This window comes from Carcharhinus amblyrhynchos, chromosome 2, assembly GCF_965287045.1.
Source record: "Carcharhinus amblyrhynchos chromosome 2, sCarAmb.v2.hapA, whole genome shotgun sequence".
Lineage (NCBI taxonomy): Eukaryota > Metazoa > Chordata > Chondrichthyes > Carcharhiniformes > Carcharhinidae > Carcharhinus > Carcharhinus amblyrhynchos.
In genome coordinates, this window is record NC_137325.1 from 34859651 (window position 1) to 34883455 (window position 23805).

At 43.6% G+C, this 23805-nt stretch overlaps 1 non-coding gene and 1 pseudogene across 1 annotated transcript; one reads left to right on the top strand and one right to left on the bottom strand.

Moving 5' to 3' along the window:
- Positions 1-2242: 2242 nt before the first annotated feature.
- LOC145359686 (mitochondrial import inner membrane translocase subunit Tim13-A pseudogene) lies at positions 2243-15363 on the bottom strand (annotated as a pseudogene).
- LOC145362097 (U6 spliceosomal RNA) lies at positions 11768-11874 on the top strand. Its single transcript, XR_013889937.1, has one exon. It is a non-coding gene; the product is annotated as a U6 spliceosomal RNA (small nuclear RNA).
- Positions 15364-23805: the final 8442 nt, after the last annotated feature.

A 23805-nucleotide genomic window follows, 5' to 3' on the forward strand; every position in this document is an offset into this window, starting at 1 on the left:
GAGTCCCCATTGTTCCCTCAGACCAAGTGATCCTTAATCTGATGAGTTGCCCTTAAAGGGACAGTCATTACACATTTTCAACCTGTTCTTGTGGCTTTCTGTTTGAAATAATAAGATTAAGAACAGTAAAGTGGAAAAACAGTAGACAGGGTTATCAAGGGTAACAGGCAAATAGTGCTACAATACAAAGAAAAGTTAGGATGATTAAAAACGGCAAAAAGCCAAGCATAAAGGCTTTGTATCCTAATGTGTGAAGCATTCAGAATAAGGTAGAAAAACTAATGGTGTAAATTAAGGTAAATGGATATCATCTCATAGCTATTATAGAGACATGGCTAAATGGAGATCAAAACAGAGAACTTAATATGTAGAGATATTTGACCTTTTGCAAAGACAGGAAGGAAGGAAAAGATGGTGGGATAGCACCGTTAATAAGAGATGAAATTAGGTCAGTTGCGAGAGACAATCTTGACTCAGATGATGTATGGTCCATTTGGGTGGAGGTAAAAAATAGCAAGGGAAAGAAGACTTTGGTAGGAATAGTGTATAGACCCCCAAACATTAGCCACACTGTAGGTAAAATTATAAATCAGCAAATAATATCAGCATGTAAAATGAACAGAGCAATAATTAATGTTAATCTTCATGTTGATTGGGTTAATTAAGTTGGAAAGGGTAGCTACGACAACAAATTCATAGAGTGAATTAGGGATAGTTTCTTAGAACAATTTATCATGGAGCCAATCAGGAAACAGCGTACCTTGGATCTGTTAATGAATAATGGAAAACCGAAACCGGAAAATCCCACCCGAGGTCAACGGACCTTTCCACAGTCCACCCCTTGCCCTCTCCAACTCCCATGGTGGGCAGGATGGTAAAATTTGCCCCTTAGTGCATGGAATTGGAGGCAATCATAAGCTTCAGAGAGGAATGGATTAGGATGTAGGAGGGCAAAGAGTAGGGGTAATCAGTATACACTCAATATCGTTCAGTCTAGAAGTGGTGTATACTCCAGGTATGGTCCACTGTCCCCTGAGATAGATGAATGCCTACTATTAGCCAGCTGTAACTAGTGATGTCTCCCAGTGATCTGCTCTGAGACCTCAGCTTCTCACTAAATTTATAAATGTATTGGGAAAAGAAGTACAGAGCCATGTATCAGTTTGCTGATGACATAAGTTCGGTGACATAGTATAAGTATGGATGAGAACAGCAAGTTGCAAAGGAACACTGAATGATCGAATGGGCAAAACGATGATAGATGGAGTTCAATGTGGCAAAGTGTGCAGCCATTCATTAAGAAAGATAGAATTATGCAATACAGAAGGAGGTCGTTCTGCCCATCGTACCAGCTCAATGTAAGAACTATCCAATTAGTCTCAATCTCCTACCTGTTCCACATAGTAGAGTCACATTTTCCACTTCAAGTATTATACAATTCATTTTCAGGGTTATTGCAACTGCCTCCATTTCAGGCAATTCAGTCCAGGTCATAACTGCATAATGTCCCCTATTGCTTTTTTCAAATTATATTAAATCTGTGTACTCTGGTTCCTGACACTCTTGGAAACAGTTTCTCCTGATTTAAAACCTTTCATGATTTTGATTACCTCTACCAAATCACTCCATAGCTTTGTAAGGGGAAGAACCCCAGTTTTGTTAGATAGGTCGATTTCTTTCTAAATGGTGAGAAACTAGGAATTGTGGAGGAGCAGAGAGATTTGATTTAGGGACACAAGTACAAGAATTACTGAATGTGAGTGGACAGATACATAAGCTAATAATAAAAAGGCTAATAGAATTTACCTCAAGAGGATTAGAATAAATAAAGGAATGGGAATTAAGTAACAGCTACAGAGATGTAGTCAGATCCCATTTGGAATATTGTCAGTGATAAGGAAGTCACCTCTGCAAGGGTACCTTGGCATGAATGGGTGCAGTGCAGATTCAGCAGAATATCACCAGAGTTAAAAGGGTTAAATTATAGGGACAGATTGCATGTCCAGGCTTGAATGTTGAAGATTAAGGGGTCTAATTCTTTTTCAACATCATGTACTTTTATTATAGTCAAAATGAAGTCCACCTAATACGGGCTGACACAATTGTTCTAAAATCTAGACAAGTTAGCAATTTTCCTGAAACATATACAGCATTTTGTGTTGTTTATCCCTCCTTTGCTTGAGTTCTTCCCTCTCCCAGCTTGGCATGAGTGCAATAGAAACCTTGCTCATTTGCTATGCACTTACAAATGTGTATGCTCTCGTTGTAGTCTGGAGTTGTAAATTCGTGACACTGGCATCCATGTATCCATCTATACACATTTTTCTGTTCATGGTTGTTCAGTGAACTTCCTGGTTTCTCAATACACTTCCTGAAACATTTATCAGTCATTCTCTGTAAGAGTTCCTGGGTGTTTGCCACGGTGATCTGCAACTTCGCCTGCTCCATGATCATCCCCTAGTCCACCTTCCCTCCAACTGGCCCTCCCGAGGAGAAATCATCCACGGCACCGAGACCCCGAGAACCACTAAGTGAGGTATTTAAGATGATCAAAGGAGTTGAGAACTATTTCCTTTGCTGATGGAATCCAGAACAGCACAGCATAACCTTAAAATTAAAACTCGCTTGGTTCAAAGTGATATCAAAATCACTTGTTGCTGTAAAAGGTAGAGGAAGTTTGGAATACTCTCTGTCAGGTTAGATAAATGAGAAGTTTCAAAAGCAAGATTTTTTTTTGTTAGGAAAGGGCATTAGGAATTATGGAAAATGAAGATCAGCTATGATTTGACTGAATGGCCAAAACAGCCTTGAGGGGCAGAATGGCCTATTGCTGTTCCTGTGTTGCCTTCAGAATTTTAATCATCAATAACTTTTAATTTCCATTATTAAATTTTTGTTTTTAAGCAATCGCTTTTGTTTTACAAGCCATTTTTGTGGAAAAATGATCCGAAACAATTCTGAAATGTGACCTAAAGATAGCACCAATGACAATGCTGCACTATACTCCTAGTGCTTATACTCATGGCCTTCTAACACAAAGCTGATGCTTACTACAATGTCAAAAGTTAACCTGCCATTCCTAAAATCTATAACAGATGGCTATACTGCTAAAAGCTATCTAATTTACTGAAGAAATATCACACCCTTAAGCCCCAGGTTTCCAACGTAGCACTTACAAATTGAAGAAAATAGTTCTCTGAGAAAAAAAATTGCTGCAGAATTAATTTGCTTTGCCAGAACCCATCATCTGGAAAAATACTCTGAGATATCCCCTGGGGTCAGAAACAAAATATGGGCAGAAATTGCCCACAAAGCAAAGGCAATCTCTCAGTCCTACTGGGACCTGGAAGGGTTGGCAAAATGTCCACCTCTCTTACATGACATCTGCAAGTGTTTTCCCTTAATCGCTAACTCTTGAGTGTTGGAATGTAGAATCGGAGAGGCTTAGGGGAAGAACATTATGTCATTTACATAATACGAAGGAATAAAGCTTTCCTTTGAACTTCAAGCATTTAGTTCACATTTTCTGGTGCCCAAAATTAAATATGACATGCCACATATGGGATGAAAGTCTTTAGCCACGAGGAGACTAGTGAAACCGTCTTTTTCCCATTAGGCCAAAGGTGAAAAGGAAAATAGTTCAAAGCATTGAGAGGATTTGACAAAGTGAAAGGGACTAATTGATTCCACTGGTCCATGAGTTGATACAGTACAAAAGGCCATTCCAATAACTGTACCAAGTTAATGGCAGCTATTTGAACAATCTATCCAATTAGATCCCTATCCTCTCTCATGCACCCACACATTTTTTCCTTTTTGAATATTTATCCAGTTCCCTTTTGAAGGTTAATGTTGAACAGCTTCCACCACCATTCCAGAGGGCGTAAATTTAATATCATCACCAGAAGAATGAAACGGTAAGTTAGAAGAGCTTTCCTGCTTACATGGAGCATTATTTGGCCTGCCTGAAAGAATGAACAAAGAACAACACAGCACGGGAAACAGGCCCTTTGGCCCAACGAGCCCGCGCTGCCATTTTAACATTGTGAGTCCCCTCTTCCATCCACGACCCTTGTCTACGCTTATGGCACTCCACATTGGAAACCAGATTGAGGGGAGACAATTTAGGGACAATTTGTTACACCAATCAGCCTAAAAGCACATCTTTGGTGTGTGGGAGGAAACCGGAGCACCCGGAGAAAACCCACGCAAGCACGGGGAGAATGCGCAAACTCCCACATACACTGGCCCAAATCCATGTGTCTGCACAGCAAACAGTGATAGTCACTGAGCTGTCGTCTTGCCCAGCATCTGGTCCAGTTTAAGCACACACTAACGATGTGAAGCACTAGGCTACTCTCGAAACATCCAAGACCAGCCCCCGCATGACCCACCGCGTGTATGCCACTTGTTGGGATGGAAACTCAGTTCATAATCCTTTCCAAAAGGGAATTGGATAAATATCTGAAAAAGAAAAAGTGAAAAGAGCAAGGGAAGCTGAGCAAAAGCATGATTCTTTCACCAATAGGATCAATAGGCTGATTGGACCTCTTCTCCATCACAAATTCTATCTGTAGTCCTGGCGAAGCCACCTTTTCCAAATGCTTACTTTGTGGTTGAGTTTTATAAGGGTGATGATTATTCAATCTTTACCACAATACCTAATTTTTGAAGGTGGCTTTTTTATTCACTCTGGATTCCATTACGAATGTTATGGGGAGATGGTTAGATTCTCTCTTGTTGGAGTTGATCATTGCCTGGCACTTGTGTGGCACAAGTGTCACTTGTCACTTATCAACCCCAGCCTGATCATTGTCCACGTCTTTCTGCCTGTGGGTATGGACCTCTTCAGTACCTGAGGAGTTGCAAATAGCATTGAACACTGTTCAATCATCAGAAACCATCCCCACTTCTGACCTTACGATGGAGAGAAGGTCATAATGCAGCAGTTGCATCTTCAACGAGTAGATTAGCGAGGGTAAGATTAGGCCTAGGACACTACTGTGAGGAACTCCTGCAGTGATGTCATGGGATTGAGATGATTGGTCTCCAACAATCACAACCATCTTCCTCTGTACCATGTATGACTCCAACCAGTGGAGAGTTTTCCTCCTGATTCCCATTGATTCCATATTTGCCAGGGTTCCCTAACTATCATGAGTCAGGTACAGTAAGAAGTCTCACAGCACCAGGTTAAAGTCCAGCAGGTATATTTGGAATCACAAGCTTTCGGAGCACTGCTCCTTCATCAGGAAGAGTACACTGGGAGATCTTCTCTCACTCCACCAACTACACCCCCCCCCCCCAGAAACATCAGGACCCACCACCCTCCCCACTTGCCTCCACCCCTACAAACATCACCCCACCCTGACAGATCATCACGCAGGACATCACCCCCACCCCCCCCATTTCCTGATCCCCCAATTGCCACCCCAGATATTGCTGCACCCCCCCACCCTGATCACTGCTCCAGCCAATCAATAACTCCCCGGCTGATCAACATTCCCCCTGAACGATCAACCCCCTCACTCCCCATCATCGCCCCAGCCGATTCCCATTCCTCAATCGCAGAATTCCCCACCTTTTTCCCCCTTACAGAGCTTCCCCCTTGTCTTGAGCCCAGCCCCTCAGGCCAATGCTCCCTTTGGGCCCCACCTCTCAGGCCCCGTCCCCTCAGGCCCCATTCAGGTGGGCAGTGCCAGGGTACCTAGTGGGCAGTGCCATGCTGGCACTGCCAGCTGGGGAACTGCCTGGCCCCGCTGATACCCACCCAGGGGGTCTCAATGGACTCTGGACCAACCAGCAAAGCCATCATGTCAGATCTCCATTAATAGTGATTATCTGTGATCCTCGCCAGTGAGGACCTCGACTGGTGAGCAGATCAGGGCAAGTGAACCCGGATATTAGCATCCAGGATCACTAATTATATATTTACATTAGGTGACGAATACTTAGCATGCAAAGCCGATTTTGCTGGCAAACGGGGCCAGTAACATTGCAAGAAGAGAAAAACTGGGAGCAAACCCATTTTTTCGTCTGTTGCCCGATCTTATCAGTTCACTATGCCGATTGATTGGGGAGACAAGCCAGTAAGATCACCCCCATAATATTTACAGTGATTGAACACCCGTGAACAAGAAGTGATGTTGAAGTTTTGTAATGTTCCTAATCATATCACTACACCTTGGTGGATCGCCAACATCACAGCAAAAGTGGAGCCGTCTGCTGACTACCATGGCCTGTTGGTTTCGGTAGGCATCCTCTAGAGGGCTGAGACCTGGAAAGTCCATGCCTACAGCTTCTGTGAGGCAGGTGCACCCTCCTCGGCTGGAGGTGATGGGGGTGGTCACAGGCAGAGGGGATTGGGATTGGCTGGACTCTTACAGTCACCTGAGTGGATGGTCCTCCTCCCAGTGAGTGCCTGAAGGTCTCTGCCTCTCTCCCTGAAAGGACTACTGGAGGAGGTTTAGGTGTCCTGCCCCCTCTCAACCAGCCACTGATAGATTCCATCAGTGCCTATATCAATGGGATGTGCACAGATCCATTAGGATCTGCTGGATTGAGGGCTACAAGGTGATCACCACCTTTCCCAAGGAGACCTTGAGGCACACGCATGCCGGAGCCACAACATCAGGCGGAACAAAAATGGATTCTTCCATTCTTCCTTCCAGCCCATTGACTGCCTCTCACAACTCTACCTGATTTCCCACCACCTAGTGTTGCCTCTGCAGCTTCTTAGAGATGGCCACTTGCAGAGACTCATCAGCTGACACAGACTCAGCAGGTACCTGATCTCCAGCAATCTTCCAAGTGCCAGAGAGCTGAGCCGTCACTGCCTGCAGCTGCTGCAGAGTCCTATCAGGGATGTGTTCCTCAGAATGTGACTCTGAGCCTGAACTCGACCTATAACCCACTGAGGTGTGTGTCTGTCTGCATTGGTGGAAGGTGCGGTTGAATGCAGTGACAGTTCTGATGCATCCACAGCATCCTCCATTGTGGTGGCCTGGGGTGTGGGTGGATGGGGGGTTGGTGGTTGAGGTTTATGGCCGCGCTGGAGATCTCTCTGGAGAGAGAGAGAAGATAGATTTAGTTCATAAGCAGGAAAAATACAACATTGCATATTACTCACTCTGATTATCAGAATGTAATCAATTATGGAGGACTCATCCATACTGCTTTCTGGGTGAGGCTGATCCCACCTTCACCATAGGAGTGATCTTTGTCTTTGCCTGGTGTGGTGGCATGGCCCCTTTAAGGGGGTGATCCCCGAGGGCCAAGTGATCAGGCTGAAATCTATGGAGAGGCAACGCCGGAGGCTGAGCCAATCAGGAGCAAGGGTGCGTGTCCTGGGTCAGAGGGAACCTCAGTTGGAGCCAAGTGGGGGGAAGAAGAGAGTAGACGTGTATCACAGTCTGTCAGAACCTTGTTTGTACACATATAAATATTGTTGGTAATAAGCCCTTTATAACTTAAAGCCACAATGAGTCACATTCAAAGTTACTACATCTGCCAGCTCAGACTGGGGCAGCCCCTGAAAGCTGCCGTCCCTTCTCCATAGTTGGTGAGCGTGCCCTGCACAAATGGAATGAATTGTGATAAGAAGAGATGGGGAAGAATCAATGCTTTTGTCAATGCTGAGTCCTCTCCAGTCAGGGCTGAGGATGAACTTTGTGCAGTATGGTAGGTGAGATGCTGAGGATGTTAGAATGTCCATGAGACAATCAATGCTAATATCTCTCCCTAATAATGTGTGAGATCCCTGTAACACTTTGAATGCTTGATGCCATTGTGAGAGTGTGAGATTGGAGTGTGAGGTTGACTTACCCTGCTGGAGTGGGTGAGACCATTCATCCTCTCCCTGCACTGGATGGCATTTCTTGAGCAGGTGCACAACTAGCTGGCCTCCTTTGCAACCATCTCCCAGACCAGCAAGGTGAGGCTGGTGGGCATCCTGGAGCCACCCTTCACGTAAGGACATCCTGGTGTTGGTGGATACAATGATTGAGAGCCTCAAGGGAGTCATTGCTGAACCTAGGAGCAGCTTTTTCCTTCGGTGGATCCATATCAAGAGGTTTCCTGCATACAATGACTCACTGAAAGTAATATGTGTTTGGGTGGCGATTAAATATGGTGCTCAGATCTTTGAACCCATTAGGTAAGGGCAGAGTGGACGAATCAATGCCCGACCTGCTGTATGATTCAGAGAGGTACTCACCGATATATAATCAGCCAGTTTCCGAGTGGGATTTCCCATCCTGCTGCCCAGCGGGAAACGCGCTGCAAAACACACCCACCATCCTAGCTTCCTCTTTCCAATTTGTTCCTTAAACGTAAATTCCACCAGCAGCTGTGGTGGGAATGGAACTTGCATTGCTGGAGGATTGACCTCTGGGTTGCTAGTCCAGTGACATTACCATCATGCTACTGTCAGCATATATTACTAGAGCAATATTTAGCTCAATTTGGAAGATGCTTTCTGTCACTCCACACCAACCAATTGGTCCCCAAACTGATTACACCAGCTATTACCTGAGCCCATCTTTTTTGTTCCTTTATTTATGAGACGTGGGTGTCACTGGCTAGGCCAACATTTATTGCCCATCCCGAGCTGCCTTTGAGAAGGTGTTGGTAGGTTGCCTTCTTGAACAGCTGCAGTCCTTGTGGGTGTAGGAACACCCACAGTACTGTTAGGGAGGGAGTTCCAGGAATTTGACCCTACAACAGTGAAGGGTTGGCAGTATATTTCCAAGAAAGGATGGTGAGTGACTTGCAGGGCAACCTCCAGGTGGTTATGTTCCCAGGCATCTAATATCACAGAGCAGGCATCAACCTTCTGACAAAGTAAATCCCCATTCATCAGGGTTACTGCATGGATATCAGCTCTTGTTTAAAAAAAACATAAATAATCTTATAAAATTAGTTACCATAAAAGTGCAGTATAACTGAGATACACAACAGGACTTGGCAGCTCATATTCAGATAAACCACAATGAGTCAAAGCTGCATTACTCTTAGAATGCCACTACTCCGTGGTTTCATTTCTGGTAAACCACTAACTCCCATCATTTATTCTCTAGGTAATCTTTTCTTTTGATTATTCTTGGTGCAGGAAGACTTAATGCAATCCCCCGACAAACCAGGAAACATAAAACGGCACACATTTTATGGATTATTTAGCCCAATTTAACCATTTAAATATCACATATCTGATTATAGTCAGGGGTTGGATTCCAGTTTCTGAGAAATATGTATCAGGATTGGATTTCAACCCATCAAAGAGCTGAACCGATCAATGCATATTAATGAGGTAATTACCAGGTTATATGGAGCAAAATCTATTTAGTCTGACATCTCACGTCTAACTGAAAAATTAGCTTTAAAAATTTCAAAGTGTAAGTACAGAGATGAAATGAAGATGTGTCACAAATGATAGGTATCTCTATAATGCTTTATTCACTAAATAGTATAAATCTAAAGATATTTACATATTAATTCATTCCCATACTCCTTTCACTGATCAGTTCCAGAGATTTGATACAGTTTCAAAACTTTCTTTCAAACCTTCTTCTTTTGGCCGCTTGTGGCAGTTTTGAATTACAAGCAATTGAGAATACACTTGACTACATACATTAAAAGAGAAATATAGAGTGATTTAAAGATGGAGATTAACTCTGTTGATGGAACAGTTATGTTCCTGGACTAGTATTAACGGTAATGAATTCAAACCTGACCGTGACATGGTTGTGGAATTGAATTTGATAAATCTGCCTGTTTGGAGGCATGGTATCACATCGATAATCTTCACACGCAATAGCAGAGGTTAGAAATCAGAAACAGAAACTGCTGCAAATGTTCAGACATGATGTGGAGATGCCGGTGTTGGACTGGGGTAAAACAGAAAGAAATCCCACAACACCAAGTTTAAAGTCCGAACTTTTAAACTGGTGTTGTGGGATTTCTTAATGTTCAGACAGCCAGGTAACATCCGTGGAGTGAAGCAACCAGTTAAATTTCAGCAGCAGACCTTGTTTCAGGCTTTGATGAAGAATAGAAAATAGAACATAGAATAGTACAGTGCAGGAAAAAGCCCTTTGGCCCACGATGTTGTGCCGAACACGATACCAAATTAAACTAATCTCTTCCGCCTGCCTTTGGTCCATTTCTCTCTGTTCCTTGCATATTCAGGTGCTTTTCTGAAACCCCCCTAAACGCCGCTATTGTATCTGCCTCCACCAGCACTCCTGGCAGCGCGTTCCAGACACTTACCACTCTGCCTGTTAAAAAGCTTGCTCCTCACATCACCTTTGAACTTTCCCCCTCTCACCTTAAGTGCATGCCCCTTAAAAATCTGAATCTGAAGTGCTAATTGGGCTGTTCCCTCTGATGCTTACAGATCTGCTCCGTGTTGCAGTCCTGTGGCTGCGAATTTTATGAAGAAATGCCCCTGAATCACCATGGTGACCCTTATCTTGTCTGGCCTACCTGTGACTCTAATCCACACTACATCATTGACTCTTAATACTAATTATTGACTGCCAAGACATTCAATTCCTTCAAGAAGGTAGCCCCTGACCCACCCCTGTCCCAGATTCTGAAGGTAATTAATAGGGTTGCGCTCTGTACTTCAGTGTATTCCTGGAGATTGCATTGCACGACTTGCCCACAGGCTCTTGCCATTGGTTGGCCAACTCGCCCATCCTTGTGTCATATTGCCTTCCTCCAGCATCTAGAAAGCCAAAGGGCTCATTCCCTGATTGGATGATGTTTGACTGTCAACCTAACAGCCTTTCCTTCCTATTTTCAATATTTTAACATCTGGTAAAGGGAAATGTTCAGAGTAAGTGACAGAAGAAAATAGTCTTTTTTAAAGTCCTAATGATTTTTCTCCAGGGACGCACAAAGCGGTGTTCTGGAGATTGTTCTTCAACTCCTGGTTGGCAACGCTAGCAGCTAGACATAGGCAATGAAACGGAAGACTAATAAGTAACAATTTATTCAAATACAGGCAATGTAACAATCAACCATTCCGACATATTCACTTCTAGTATGCAATCAGGAATGTCAAACCTTCCCAGGCTGTAAGTCACAATTATCCCTAATATAAATTCAGGTTTTGATGGAGAACACTTGGTGCTATTGTTCCATTCTTACCTCAAGAATGAAAGAGTCATTGATTGCTATGAGTAGATGCCCTTTCCATCTGCAGGCTGCCAGCCTGGGGCAGGAAATGGGTAGGTAATTCCCCCTGCCCTTCTTTTAAGTGTCCCCTGAAAGATTCCCATTAGGCAGGAGAGTTTACGTTGGCCCTTGTGTGTTGATGATCTAATGCCATAAGCTCTTCATAACCTCTCCACTGCCATATTGTGTAAACGTAAATGTATCTCTCTGTTCCACAATGGTGATGAGTCTGGGTGTAACTTCATTAAATCTTGTGTGGAAAACACTTGGGGACACCAACACCTGGAGGTTGCCCTCCAAGCTACTCAGCATACTGACCTGGAAATCATAGAATTCCTACAGTGCAGAAGGAGGCCATTTGGCCCATTGATTCTGTACCAACTCTGTCAGACAGAGTACCTTACCCAGGCCCTTTCCCTCACCCTATCCCTGTAACTCCACACACTTAGCATGGCTGGTCCATCTAACCTACACGTCTTTGGACACAAAGGAGCAATTTAGCATGGCCAAACCACCTAACTTGCACATCTTTGAACTGTGAGAGGAAGCCAGCGCACCCAGGAGAAACACATGCAGACACGGGGAGAAAGTGCTTGCTTCGGCAGCATATATACTAAAATTGGAACAACACAGAGAAGACTAGCACGGCCCCTGCGCAAGGATGACTCTCAAATTTGTGAAGCGTCCATATTTTACAGAACACGTTTTTCAGAACATTTTTTGGCTAGTGGTGTCACTTTGAAAATACCCAGGAAGTGCTACTTCACAGAAGGGGACTTTTTTCCAGACAGACAGTCACCCTGGTCCCTGGAGCTATGAGGTAGCAATACTAATCACTGTGCCACCAATGGCAAAATGGCAAAATATATCACCACCTTCCTCTACTGTTGCTCGGTCAAAATCCTGGAACACCCTCCCTAACAGCACTGTGGATGTACTTATATCACATGGAATGCAGCAGTTCAGGAAGGCAGCTCACTGCCACTTTCTCAAGGGCAATTAGGGATGGGCATTAAATACTGGCCTAGTCAGCAATGCCAACATCCCATGAATGAATTAAAAAAGACCTGGAACAATAATTTTAATAACTGTCTTTGGACTCTGTATCAGCTGCAGGATTGTACAATTCAACTATTTCAGAAGAAGAGTGAATTGAATGATTTACTTCGAGTACAGCAAACATACGCACACAGGTCATTACTTGTGAGATTTTCATGAGTTTACTAAATACTACTGACAAATATTATGAAAATGATTGTGACGGTGTTTGTTTATGAACAAGTTTTGAAGAAAAGAAGTGTCACTTCCCAAAACTGGGAAGTGACTGTGCATTTATCATATCTCTTGTTCAGTTTTCTGGTGATATTTTTTCTCTGGCTGGCTGTGCTTGTCTTTCTTCAGGGGTTATGTAACTATCTGGATGTTCTCACTTACTGCTGGCATTTGCAGTGTCTTGAGTTGCCCATTGACAGGCCATATGTCTCCCAGGGACACACACTGCGGTTTTACAGAACGTTTGCAAGGTCAGGATTTCTCATCCAGCGCTTGCAGCAGAGTTCAGTCACTGGACCAGCAGCAACAGGCGGTTGTCAGGGATAACAAAATCAGGGCAGAAGTGTCCCAGCATCTCGGGTGGGAATTACAGTTGAACGCAGTGAGGCGGCAAAATCCCACCCATTGTGTTCATTCTCCTCTGAGTTCATTGGCCGCTTTTCCTCCCTTAGTCTCTTTCTTTTTTATACATATTCTTTGGTGGGACATGGGTGTCGCTGGCTAGCCAGTATTTATTGCCCTTCCCTAGTTTCCCTTGAATTGAGAGGCTTGCTAGGCCATTTCAGAGCGCAGTTGAGAGTCAACCACATTGCTGTGGATCTGGAGTCTGATGTTGGTCAGACCAGATAAGGCCATATGAATAGATTTCTTTCCCTAAAGGACATTAATGAACCAGATGGGTTTTTCTGACAATTGACAATGGATTCACAGTCATCAGTAGATTCTTAATTCCAAATTATTTTTTATTGAATTCAAATTCCACCATTTGCCATGGCAGGATTCGAACCTGGATCCCCAGAACATTAGCTGAGTTCTTTGATTAATAGCCTAGCGATGTTACCACTGGGCCATCACCTCCATCTCTCCACACTAGTTTCTGTACTCATATTTATCGGATACGCGCTTGCAACTCCCATCATGTCAATCTCAGATAAGATGGCAGATAAGACCATCTCTGATCACTTCTGTGTATTGCTCTCACATCATATCCCCCTTTGCCCTCCCATTCCCACTTCCTATATGCTCGGCCCTGGAAAAAAATTCTCTTTCAATTCACTCACAGCAGAACTCTCAAAATTCTGAATGTCTAGCCTATGGCCCTTCATTCCCCACAAGTTCTTTCAATCTATTTAACCACACCTTCATCCTCACCTTCGATCCCTACTCCACATTCAAAGCCTTACCCTCTTTCACCCTGGTTATCCACCCAGCTTGACCCTCATCGCTGCAGATTTGATTCTGAGGGACACAAATAAATGGACATGGCAGATAGTTAGTTTAGCGTTCATTGTCAGGTCTGCATAGTGTACAGAGAGCAGTATCAGGCCTGCTCTAGTCCATAAAACTGCTCGCTGTTCTGGGATCTTTCTGGAATGCAAAGATAGCCTCCTGCTCCTTTTCTCTACTTAAAGCCATTTTCTTAAACACTTGTAACTCTCCTCTGCTGCCACCTCCAACACAAGCACAAGGAACTTGTGCACCAAAAAGGCAGCCTCAGTTACTATGTGTATGAGGGTGGTACATTTCATCACCTCTCTCCATTGCCCCATTGAATTCATTGGGAGTGTTTTTTTTACATTAAATATGCTGTACCAATACAAAGTTATTATTTTTAAAAGCAAATAGTATTTGATTGATTTGATTAAGTTCTTTGAATAAATAATGGAAAGGGTTGATGAGCATGATATTGTGTACATGGGCCTGAATTTTACCCTCCATTGTTCACAGTGATGAGGGTACCTCACACTCAAGTGAGGAACTAGCAGGGGCAGAGAGGTCCCAGACTGGCAGTGGGAGCACTGTTGGAGAGTTGGATGATGCTGAGCCCAAAACAGGTGATGACTCTCTTGAGTTGTGCTCTAGGCAGCAGATACTGGATGTCCAGTGGGATGTGGGGTGAGAAGTGGCAGAGATCCCTGAGGGTCAGAGTGTCACGGTCTCAGTGCTGAAGGAGGCCATGCAGAACATGAGCACTGTGTCGACCCTTAACACAAAATGCTCAGCCTCCTCCATTGGGAGAATGGCAACTCTCATAGAGATGCAAGTTCAGGTTTGGGGTTCCATGGGTAACACTCAGACCTGCAATCCAACACACCAGCTGTAACCTAAGGAAGTCACCAACAGTACAATTGATGGACAAGGCGGCTAATCTCTCTGCTAGGTGCCCGCTCATCAATGGTGAGCAGGGAGGTACAGACACTGGTGGATGAGCTGCTTGTTGTTTCTGTGGGATCCTCTCAGAGTGCTTCAGGTGACGATACTGCTCCTCCACCACTCTGCAAGCGGCCACTGCATCTGAGGACTGAGGAGTGCCCAGCCATGGGACTGGATGCACCCTCCAGGCAGAGTCTGATTAGGCTCTGCAGGCCAGAGGAGAACCACCAGGACAGCAATGTTAGCAGGCTACGTTCAATACTTCTGCCAGCGAGGATGGGGGGGAGGGGGGGGGGGTGCACCAAGATGTAGCACCCACAGGTGCAAGTTGAATACACCACGAACACAACAGGGATGTGTCATGGGTGAAATTATTTACATTCATTATTTTGAAATTTATGTTAGGGATAGCAACTTTGTATGTTCTTCATTCATTATAGTAACATAAACATTTATTTTGCGTTAATGGGCTGAGTTGGGGTGGTTACAATAGTCCCAAATGCAGCACAGGCTTGTAAGTGTGTGACATTGTAATGTTGCTGGCATTCTGGGTTGGGCTGTCACTTAATTGTTTGCCAAGGAGTCAGTGCCATTGGCTTGAGGCAGCATCAGTGCCTTGGATGCCTAGCTGCAGGTTCACAGGATGAAAGCCTCCCTGATGTCCCTGCCTCTCTGAAGGTTCATGTTGTCTGCCTTGACATCCTCACCCTGCATGTCCCCAGGATCTTTCTCAGACCCATCACTGGAGTCATTCTCCATGGACTATGGAGCTGTCTCACTTTCCTCAGTCTCCTCTGGGTTCCCCCCTTGCCAGAGCCAGATTGTGTAAGGTTCAGCATGCCATGACTATGAGGGAACACACTCCTGAGGAAACAACAATGCTCCCCCTGTTTAATCCAGGCACCTGTAGTGCATCTTCAGCAGCTGGATTGCCCTCCCCACTATCGCCCTTGTGGAGACATCCTGATTGCAGGGAGGAACCCAGCCATCACTAAAGCCTTGTGCTCTCTCAGCCTGCCTGGTAATGGATTAGTACGTGGACTTGTCTGAAGAGAGCATCAGTAACCAGCTTGATACAATTGTGTACAGCTGATTGAGAGATGCAACACAAATCACCCACTGAGCCCTGGAAAGAACCAGATGTGTAGAAGATGAGGGCCACTGAGGCAGGTGCGTGGTTTTATTAGCAGAGAAATAGAATAGAAAAACAAGGAAACTATGCTAGTTTTTAGAAAGCACTAGCTGAAGTATTCAATAGATACATTTTTGAACAGTAAAGGAATTAAGGGCTATGGTGAGTGGAGTAAATGGAGCTCGATCCACGAAAAGATCAGCCATGATCTTATTGAATGGTGGAGCAGGGTCAAGGGGCCAGATGCCTACTCCTGCTCCTAGTTCTTATGTTCTTATGGAATGGATTTTGCTATAGAGGTGATGAGGTGGGAGAGCTAACTAATTTATGTAGACAAGTAGTATGTCCATTGCCTCCACGCTACGTTTCTGCAGGAGGAATTTCCTGCAGAAGGACTACCTGCCACAGAGCAGTAGAGCATCAATTAGGCTCATAATTGATCCAGTGAGTGGCCAGGATGATGTATGACTTGGAGAGGAACTTGCAGGTGGTGATGTTCCCATGTGTCTGCTGCCCTGATCCTACAAGGTGGTAGAGATTTCAAGTTAGGAAGGAGCCTTGGTGAGTTGCTGCAGTGCATTTTGAATGCAGTGCATGCTGCTGCCACTGTGCATTGGTGGTAGAGGGAGCAAATATTTAAGATGGTGGATGGGGTGCCAGTCAAGTGGGCTGTTTTCCCCTGGATTAATAGAGAAATAGAATACAAAAGGGTGCTATGTTATTCTTTATAAAACACTTGTAGTCTTGGATACAACTCTTGAGTGTTGTTGGAGCTACCCTCATCCAGGCAAGTGGAGAGTATTTCAGCGCACTCCACACTTGGGCCTTGTAGATGGTGAACAAGCTCTGGGGAGTCAGGAGGTGAGCTACTTGCAGTAAGATTCCTAGCCTCTGATCTGCTCTTCCAGCCACTGTATTCTGCTGGTTCAGTTCAGTTGCTGGTCAATGGTAAGCTGATGGTGAATGATTCAGTGATAGTGCCTTGAATGTTACAATTGTTAATGAGTTAAGCAGAATCAATTGAATTTTAGAACTTATTTAATTTTAGAATTGATTAAATTTTATAGTTGTTAATTGGGTTATCAGGAACTCTGTCTTGTATATCTGTAATAACTAGAAACTCAGACTGATGGGCCAGCCTGAGCAGGGAGCAGTCAATCACCAGTCATGGACCAAAAGAACTGGAGATTGGAGACAAGGAAGATGATTAACCTTCATTGATTCAAGCAGTTTAGGTCAAGGAGAACAATCACCAAAAATTTGACCTTTGGTTGCTGAAGCTCAAAACATATTTGGTTCACTATTGTGTCAAGATAAAAGTGCTGAGGAACCACAACAGGGTCTGGAGGCACTGTTAACTATGTCAGCACTGTTAACTATGTCAGTAGAGTTAACTATGTCTGCAGATTTAACTATGTCTGCAAAGTTAACTATGGCAACAGAACTAACCTGTCCACAGATTTAACTATGTCAACGGAGTTAACCTGTCTGCAAATTTAACTATGTCAACAGAGTTAACCTGTCTGCAAATTTAACTATGTCACTGGAGTTAACCATGTCAGCGGTGTTAGTCATGTCAGTTAAATGATGACATCTTGAAGACACATAAGCTGGCATGATAATGAACTCGCTTATTAGCTCTACAATAAAACTATAAAAGTGTACGCCTGAAGTTAGTTGGAAATGGGTGATCTATTCAACCACTGGGAGACAAAGAATGACTATCTCCCAAACAAAGGCAAACTTAAAAGATTTTGGTGAGGATATTGTTAATGCATCTGGTGATTAATAAAAAAGATTCATTGTGATCTGGACTAAGGTTCTGAATCTTAAGATCTTTAAAGGTTCTTACAGTAATGTCATTGAAATGTTATGAAGCAATGACAAGATTCGCTCTTGTTGGTGATGGTCATTGCCTGGCACTTGCATGGCACCAATGTTACTTGCCACTTGTCAGGCCAAGCCTGAATGTTGTCTAGACTTTGCTACATTTGGGCATGAACTGTTTCAGTATCATGAATCGTGCTATATATTGTGCGACTATCAGCGAACGCTCTATTTCTTACCCTATGATGGAGGGAAGATAATTGATGAAACAACTGAAAATGATTGGGTCTAGAACACTATCCTGAGGAACTCCTGCAGTTCTGTCTTGGGATTGAAATGATTGACCTCCAACAATCACACCCATCTTCTTTTGTGTTAAATAGATCTCAAACCAATGGGGAGATTATCTGCCTGATTTCCATTAACTCTAGTTTTGCTAGGGCTCTTATACACCATACTGGTCAAATGTTGCCTTGATATTAAGGGCAGTTACTCTCACCTCACCTCTGGGGTCTGCGCTTTTTCATGTTTGGGCCAAGTCTGAAATGAGGTCAGGAACTGAGTGGCCCTGGTGGAATTCAATGTGAGCATCAATGAGCAGGCTATTACTGAGCAATTGCTGCTTAATAGCCTGTTGACAACTCCTTCCATCTTTTTGCTGATGATTGAAAGTGGACTGAAGGGCTGATAATTGGATAGGTTGGATTTGTCCTGCTTTTTGCGCACAGGACACACCTGGGCAATTTTGCACCTTGCTGGGTAGATTCCAGTGTTGTTCGAACTTGGCGAGGAATGCAGCAAGTGCCAGAGCACAAGTCTTCAGTATTATTGCTGGAACATTGTCAGGGCCCATAACCTTTACAATATCCAGTACCTTCAACCATTTCTTAATTTCATGTGGAATGAATGAAATAAGCTGAAGACTGACTCACACGATGCTGGGGACCTCCAGATAGGATGGATCACCCACTTGGCACCTCTGGTTGAAGATTGTTGCAAATGCTTCAGCATTATCTTTTACACTAATGTGCTGGCCTCCTCCATCATTGAGGATGGGGATATTTGTGGAGTCTCCTCCCACAATAAGTTATTTAATTGTCCACCACAATTCACAAATGTGGCAGGACTGTCGTGTTTAGATCTAACCTGTCGGTTGTGGAGTCTCTTAGCTCAGTCTATCTGTTCAGTGTCCGCGAAGCACTGTGGCCATCTGCAGCAGCAGAAATGTATTCAGCTATAATCTGTAACCTCATGGCCCAGCACAGCCCCCACTTTAGCATTGCCATCAAGCCGGAGAACCACCCCAGGTACAATGAAGAAGGGCATGCCAGGACCAGGACTAGCACCAATCATATCAGAAATATGGTATCAACCTGTGAAGCTATCACATAGGACTAGTTGTATATTTTTCCTTAAATGAGACCAAAACGATACAGTACTGCAAGTGTCCAGGACCTGACAGTGACAAGGGTAATGATCAGGAAGGCATTGTTTTGGTGACAGAAAAGTTGAGTCCCATAATGAGTGTCCTGATGATAGACTCTTTCAACTGTGCTGTTTTAGATTGTGGATGTATATCCACTCCTGCAGCCAAGATTGGCTAAATTGTTATTTGGGTTCTCTTAATCATGAAGACCAAAAGAAAGTAAAAGAACATGATAGTTCCACCTGCTTCAGATCCTCCAAAAGGGTGATACTTCCCTGTAAGATTGCGAGAATCAGTTTAGTTGTAAGTACAGATGTAGTTTCCAGTGATATACTTTTGTTGTTAGGCAGGTCTGAGGTGAAGAAAACTCAGATTACCATCGATTTGAAACAGGATAAAGCTGTGGTATTTGGAAAACTGTGGACCTACATTTTACAAGATCTGGCCATTATTGTCTTCCTTTAAGTGAACCGAAATTATCAGACCAAAAGATTCATGAGGCAATAGTGTCACTAACAGAAAACAGCATGATGGAGAAAAAGAAGATTATTCTGAAACTCCATAAGCGGTTTGGTCACCTAGCACGCAGAGACTGAGAGCACTGCTGCAGGATGCCTGTGTGCTGGACAAGGAATATAATGATCTCATAGAACAAATATCAGCCCAGTATGAAATTTACATAAAATATAGAAGGACATCCCCGTATCCAGTCATGAGTCTAATACTAGCATGAGATTTCAATGATGTAGAGGCAATGGATCTAAAGATATGAGACAAGGACAAAGGTCTATCTATTGCACTTTGTGGACATGGCCACACAGTTTAGCATATTCATGGTGATTTATAGCAAATATAAAAAGGCCATTATAGATAAAATTATGACCCACTTGATTGGAACAGGATTGGAGGCACCATCTAAATTTTTGATGGACAATGGGGACAAATTCACAAGTGATGATTTTCAAGATATGTGCAAAAATTTAAACATAATAATAATGCACACTACAGCAGAGAGCCCATTCAACAATAGTCTCTGTGAAAGGAATCATGTGATTATAGATGACATGTTAGATAAAATTTTGGTGTATCAACCAGGCTGTAAATTGCAGGTTGCATTAGCATGGGCAATGCATGTGAAAAATTTGTTACAAATGGTGGAGGGCTTTAGTCCATATCAGTTGGTATATGGGAGGAATCCAAAGTTGCCACAGATGCTGCCCTGGCGCTAGAAGGGACAAGAATTAGCACCATGTTTTCACACACTTAAATGCTATGCATGTAGGGAGAAAGGACTTCATTAAGGCTGAGGTTTCAGAACGGATAAGAAGGGCCCTAAGACATCGCATAAGACCATCGGGGGTATGCTTTGAGAAAGGGGATAAGGTCTACTATAAAATAGAAGACAAAAAAGAGTGGAAAGCTCATGGGAAAGTGATAGGAACAGATGGCAAGGTACAACATGGTAACCAGACAGTACAAGCCCGCTCTTCGAAAGCAGTGGGAATTGGGTATGAATTTGGAGCACCTGAGCATGATGTAGAAATGCAGGAGGTACCTTGTACCTCACATGAAGATACCCTGAGCTATTATGAGGATCAGTCAACTATAGATGAGAGAGAATCTGAGGATCAACAAAGTGCCAATGAAGCAGGGGATGAAGGTGCTACTTCAAAGGTTCAGCTATCCAAAGTAGGCACAGTGGAATTATCCATACCCAAAGAGTCAAGAGAGTGGAGGGAGGCCCCTATAATCAGGAAAGCAGGAAAGGCCTCAGGAAAGTACAAACACTGGCTGAACTTACAAGAGCAAGGGAAAGATGCCAAAGCTACAGATTGGGAAAAAGGGGTGGACAGATGGAAATAAAAAAAGTGAGACCTAAGTCCTGAGGATGAAACAATAAGTATTTATGAATCCAGGAAAAAGTCACAAATCTGTGACCAAAGGTGTGTCAACAGAGAACAGCAGTCTGAGCGTAGCAGCCTTGACAGAAACAGGCATAATGTGGAGATGCCGGTGTTGGACTGGGGGAAGCACTGTAAGAAGTCTCACAACACCAGGTTAAAGTCCAACAGGTTTATTTGGTAGCAAAAGCCACAAGCTTTCGGAGCACTGCCGAAAGGGTGTTGTCAGAACCAGACATGACAGTAGAGGCCGGAGCTTAATGAGGAAGACTAGGAATAAAACCCAAGGTAGAATAGGAGAATAATCCCCATGATAAGGAAGTATTGATAGCTGCAAACAAAATGGAAGTAAGAGAGGCCAAACAAAGGGAGCTGGACAGTTGAAAGGAGTTTCAGGTGTACATCAAGGCACCAGATGAAGGGTGGCCTGCTTTGTCCCATAGGTGGGTTTTCACAGAGAAAATTTGCCAGATGGAATGTATAAAGCTAAAGCCAGATTAATGGACCATGGACATGAGGAACATTTGGATGGGAGAGACAGTAGGGTTGATTCACCCTGAACAGGGAAAATGACACTGAAAATTTTTTTCGCTGTTTTAGCATCTCATAATTAGATGTGTAAATCGATTGATATCAAAGTAGCATTTCTGCAGGGCGAAACATTTCAAAGAAAAGTTTTTTTGAGGCCACCTGAAGAAGCAGGTAATACACAGGGACATCGTGGAAATTGAACATATGTTTATATAGGTTAAGTGATGCATCAAGGGTTTGTATTTCTCTGTATGATCTGTATTACTGAAGACTGGCTGTGTCCAGTTAAAAACCAGATCCAGCAATGTCTTACTGGAAGGCTAAAGGAAAATTAGTTGGAATTTTTATAATGCATGTGAATTTCCGATGGGGTGGCACTGAAGAATTTGAAAAAAGGATAATTGAGAAGCTGAAAACAGAATTTAAAGTAGGGAGTAGAGCACGGGAGTGGCGTAGTGGCACAATGGCTAGCACTACTGTCTCACAGCACCAGGAACCCAGGTTCGATTCCCGGCTTGAGTCACTGTCCGTTTGGAGTTTGCACGTTCTCTCTGTGTCTGCATGGGTTTCCTCCAGGTGCTCCTGTTTCCTCCCACAGTCCAAAGATGTACGGATTAGGTGGATTGGCATGCTAAATTGCCCCTTAGTGTCAGGGGGGTTATGGGGGTAGGGCCTGGATGGGATTGGAGTTGGTACAGGCTCAGTGGGCCAAATGGCCTCCTCCTGCACTGTAGCATTCTGTAGGATTCTATGAAGCAGCTGGTGCTTTTCAATATCTTGGTCTTGATATCCGACAAAGTACATCTGGTGAAACAATGATTCAAGAGGGATATCTGAACAGTATTGATCCCATTCCCATCACCAGAGATAGGTCGATGGAAAAAGAGGAAGGGCCAATGAGAAAGAAACAGTTATTGAGGAGTATGATAGGGCAGCTAAATTGGCTATGCACACAGACACGACCAGATGGGAGCTATAACGTCCAGAGCTCAGTAATATGTTGAAGCGCACCATAGTCAGAGAGATCTTGCAGGCTGGTAAAACATAAAAAAAGTTAAAATTAGAGGAGTGAGTAATTAAACACCCAGCACTAGGAGAACTGGAAAATATGAAATTGATTGTGTTTGGTGATGCTTCACTTGCCAGTATACCAGATGGTCATTCATGCTGTGCCGGATTCATAATATTTTTGGTAGGTAAGGAAGAAAAATGTTGCTCCTTGGCCTGGGAAGCAAAGAAAATAAGAAGGATAGTCAAAAGCACATTGGCAGCTGAAACCCTGGCATAAGTAGAGGCGTTGGACATGGGGATATATTTGTCAGACACATTAACAGAATTAGTTTTTATGGGCACATAAAGAAAGTACCAATTGAGTGTTATGTGGACAGTCGGTCTTTATGGGACAATGTTCACTCAACAAAAAGTGTAACGGAGAAAAGATTAAGAATTGATTTGGCCAGCATTAAGCAAATGCTGGAAAACAAGAAAGTTTCCAAACTTAACTGAGTCAGTGCTAATCCACAAGTATCCTACTGTTTTTCAAAAAGAGGTGCAGGTGCAAGTTATTAAAAATACTGGAGGGTGGTTATCTTAAATTATTTTGAAAGCATTTTTTTTAAAAACAAAGGGAATTTGTTGGAACGTAACCAGTTACGACTTTGTATTGGATGTAATGTGACCAATGGGAACAAGGTGTGAGGGGCAGCTGACCCAGTAAACAAAGGAACCAATTAGTCAATATAGTCAGCTGACCAGCTGACTCTCGATAAATAAGAAACTATGTAGAATTGTGGGTAGCTTGGAGTGGCCCAGGGTGAGGCCCCAAATTTGGAGTAATAATGTTTCTTTATTAAACCCTTTCTTTGATCTATGATTTGAATTAAGTTTTGTTGTATTTTCAGTAGCTGCATTTTGAAGAGTTCCTTCTAAAGAAACCCACTGGAGCAGTGCCAAGGGACAGTACCAGGAGAACACTTTGGGGAGGTAGTCCCTATGTCCATGGGGTGGGTTCCCCATGTTTCTGTGTGGTGGGGGCGGGCCCTCTCTTTTTTTAACTGGAGCTCGGCGTGTTCTGATCTCTGGAACAACGTTAATGCTGGCTTTTTCTGGCCCCGCCCGCCAGCATGACAGTGAGGGACATGCCTCCAGGAGTTTTCGCTGGACAATATGGCGAGAAAAGCTAGCTTTATGCTGCTTTTCTCACCTGAGCCAGCTCTGGAAAAGAAGGAATATTCCACCCATTGGCTTGAATTCCAGTTCCATGCTCACGTGGCTACCAAATGCACCAAGGTGAAGTCACCATAATGGGAGAGAGTGACTGGTGGTGATTTAACCTGAGGATAACCATATATCAGGTGAGGGACAAGTTTGAGACTTCATTAATA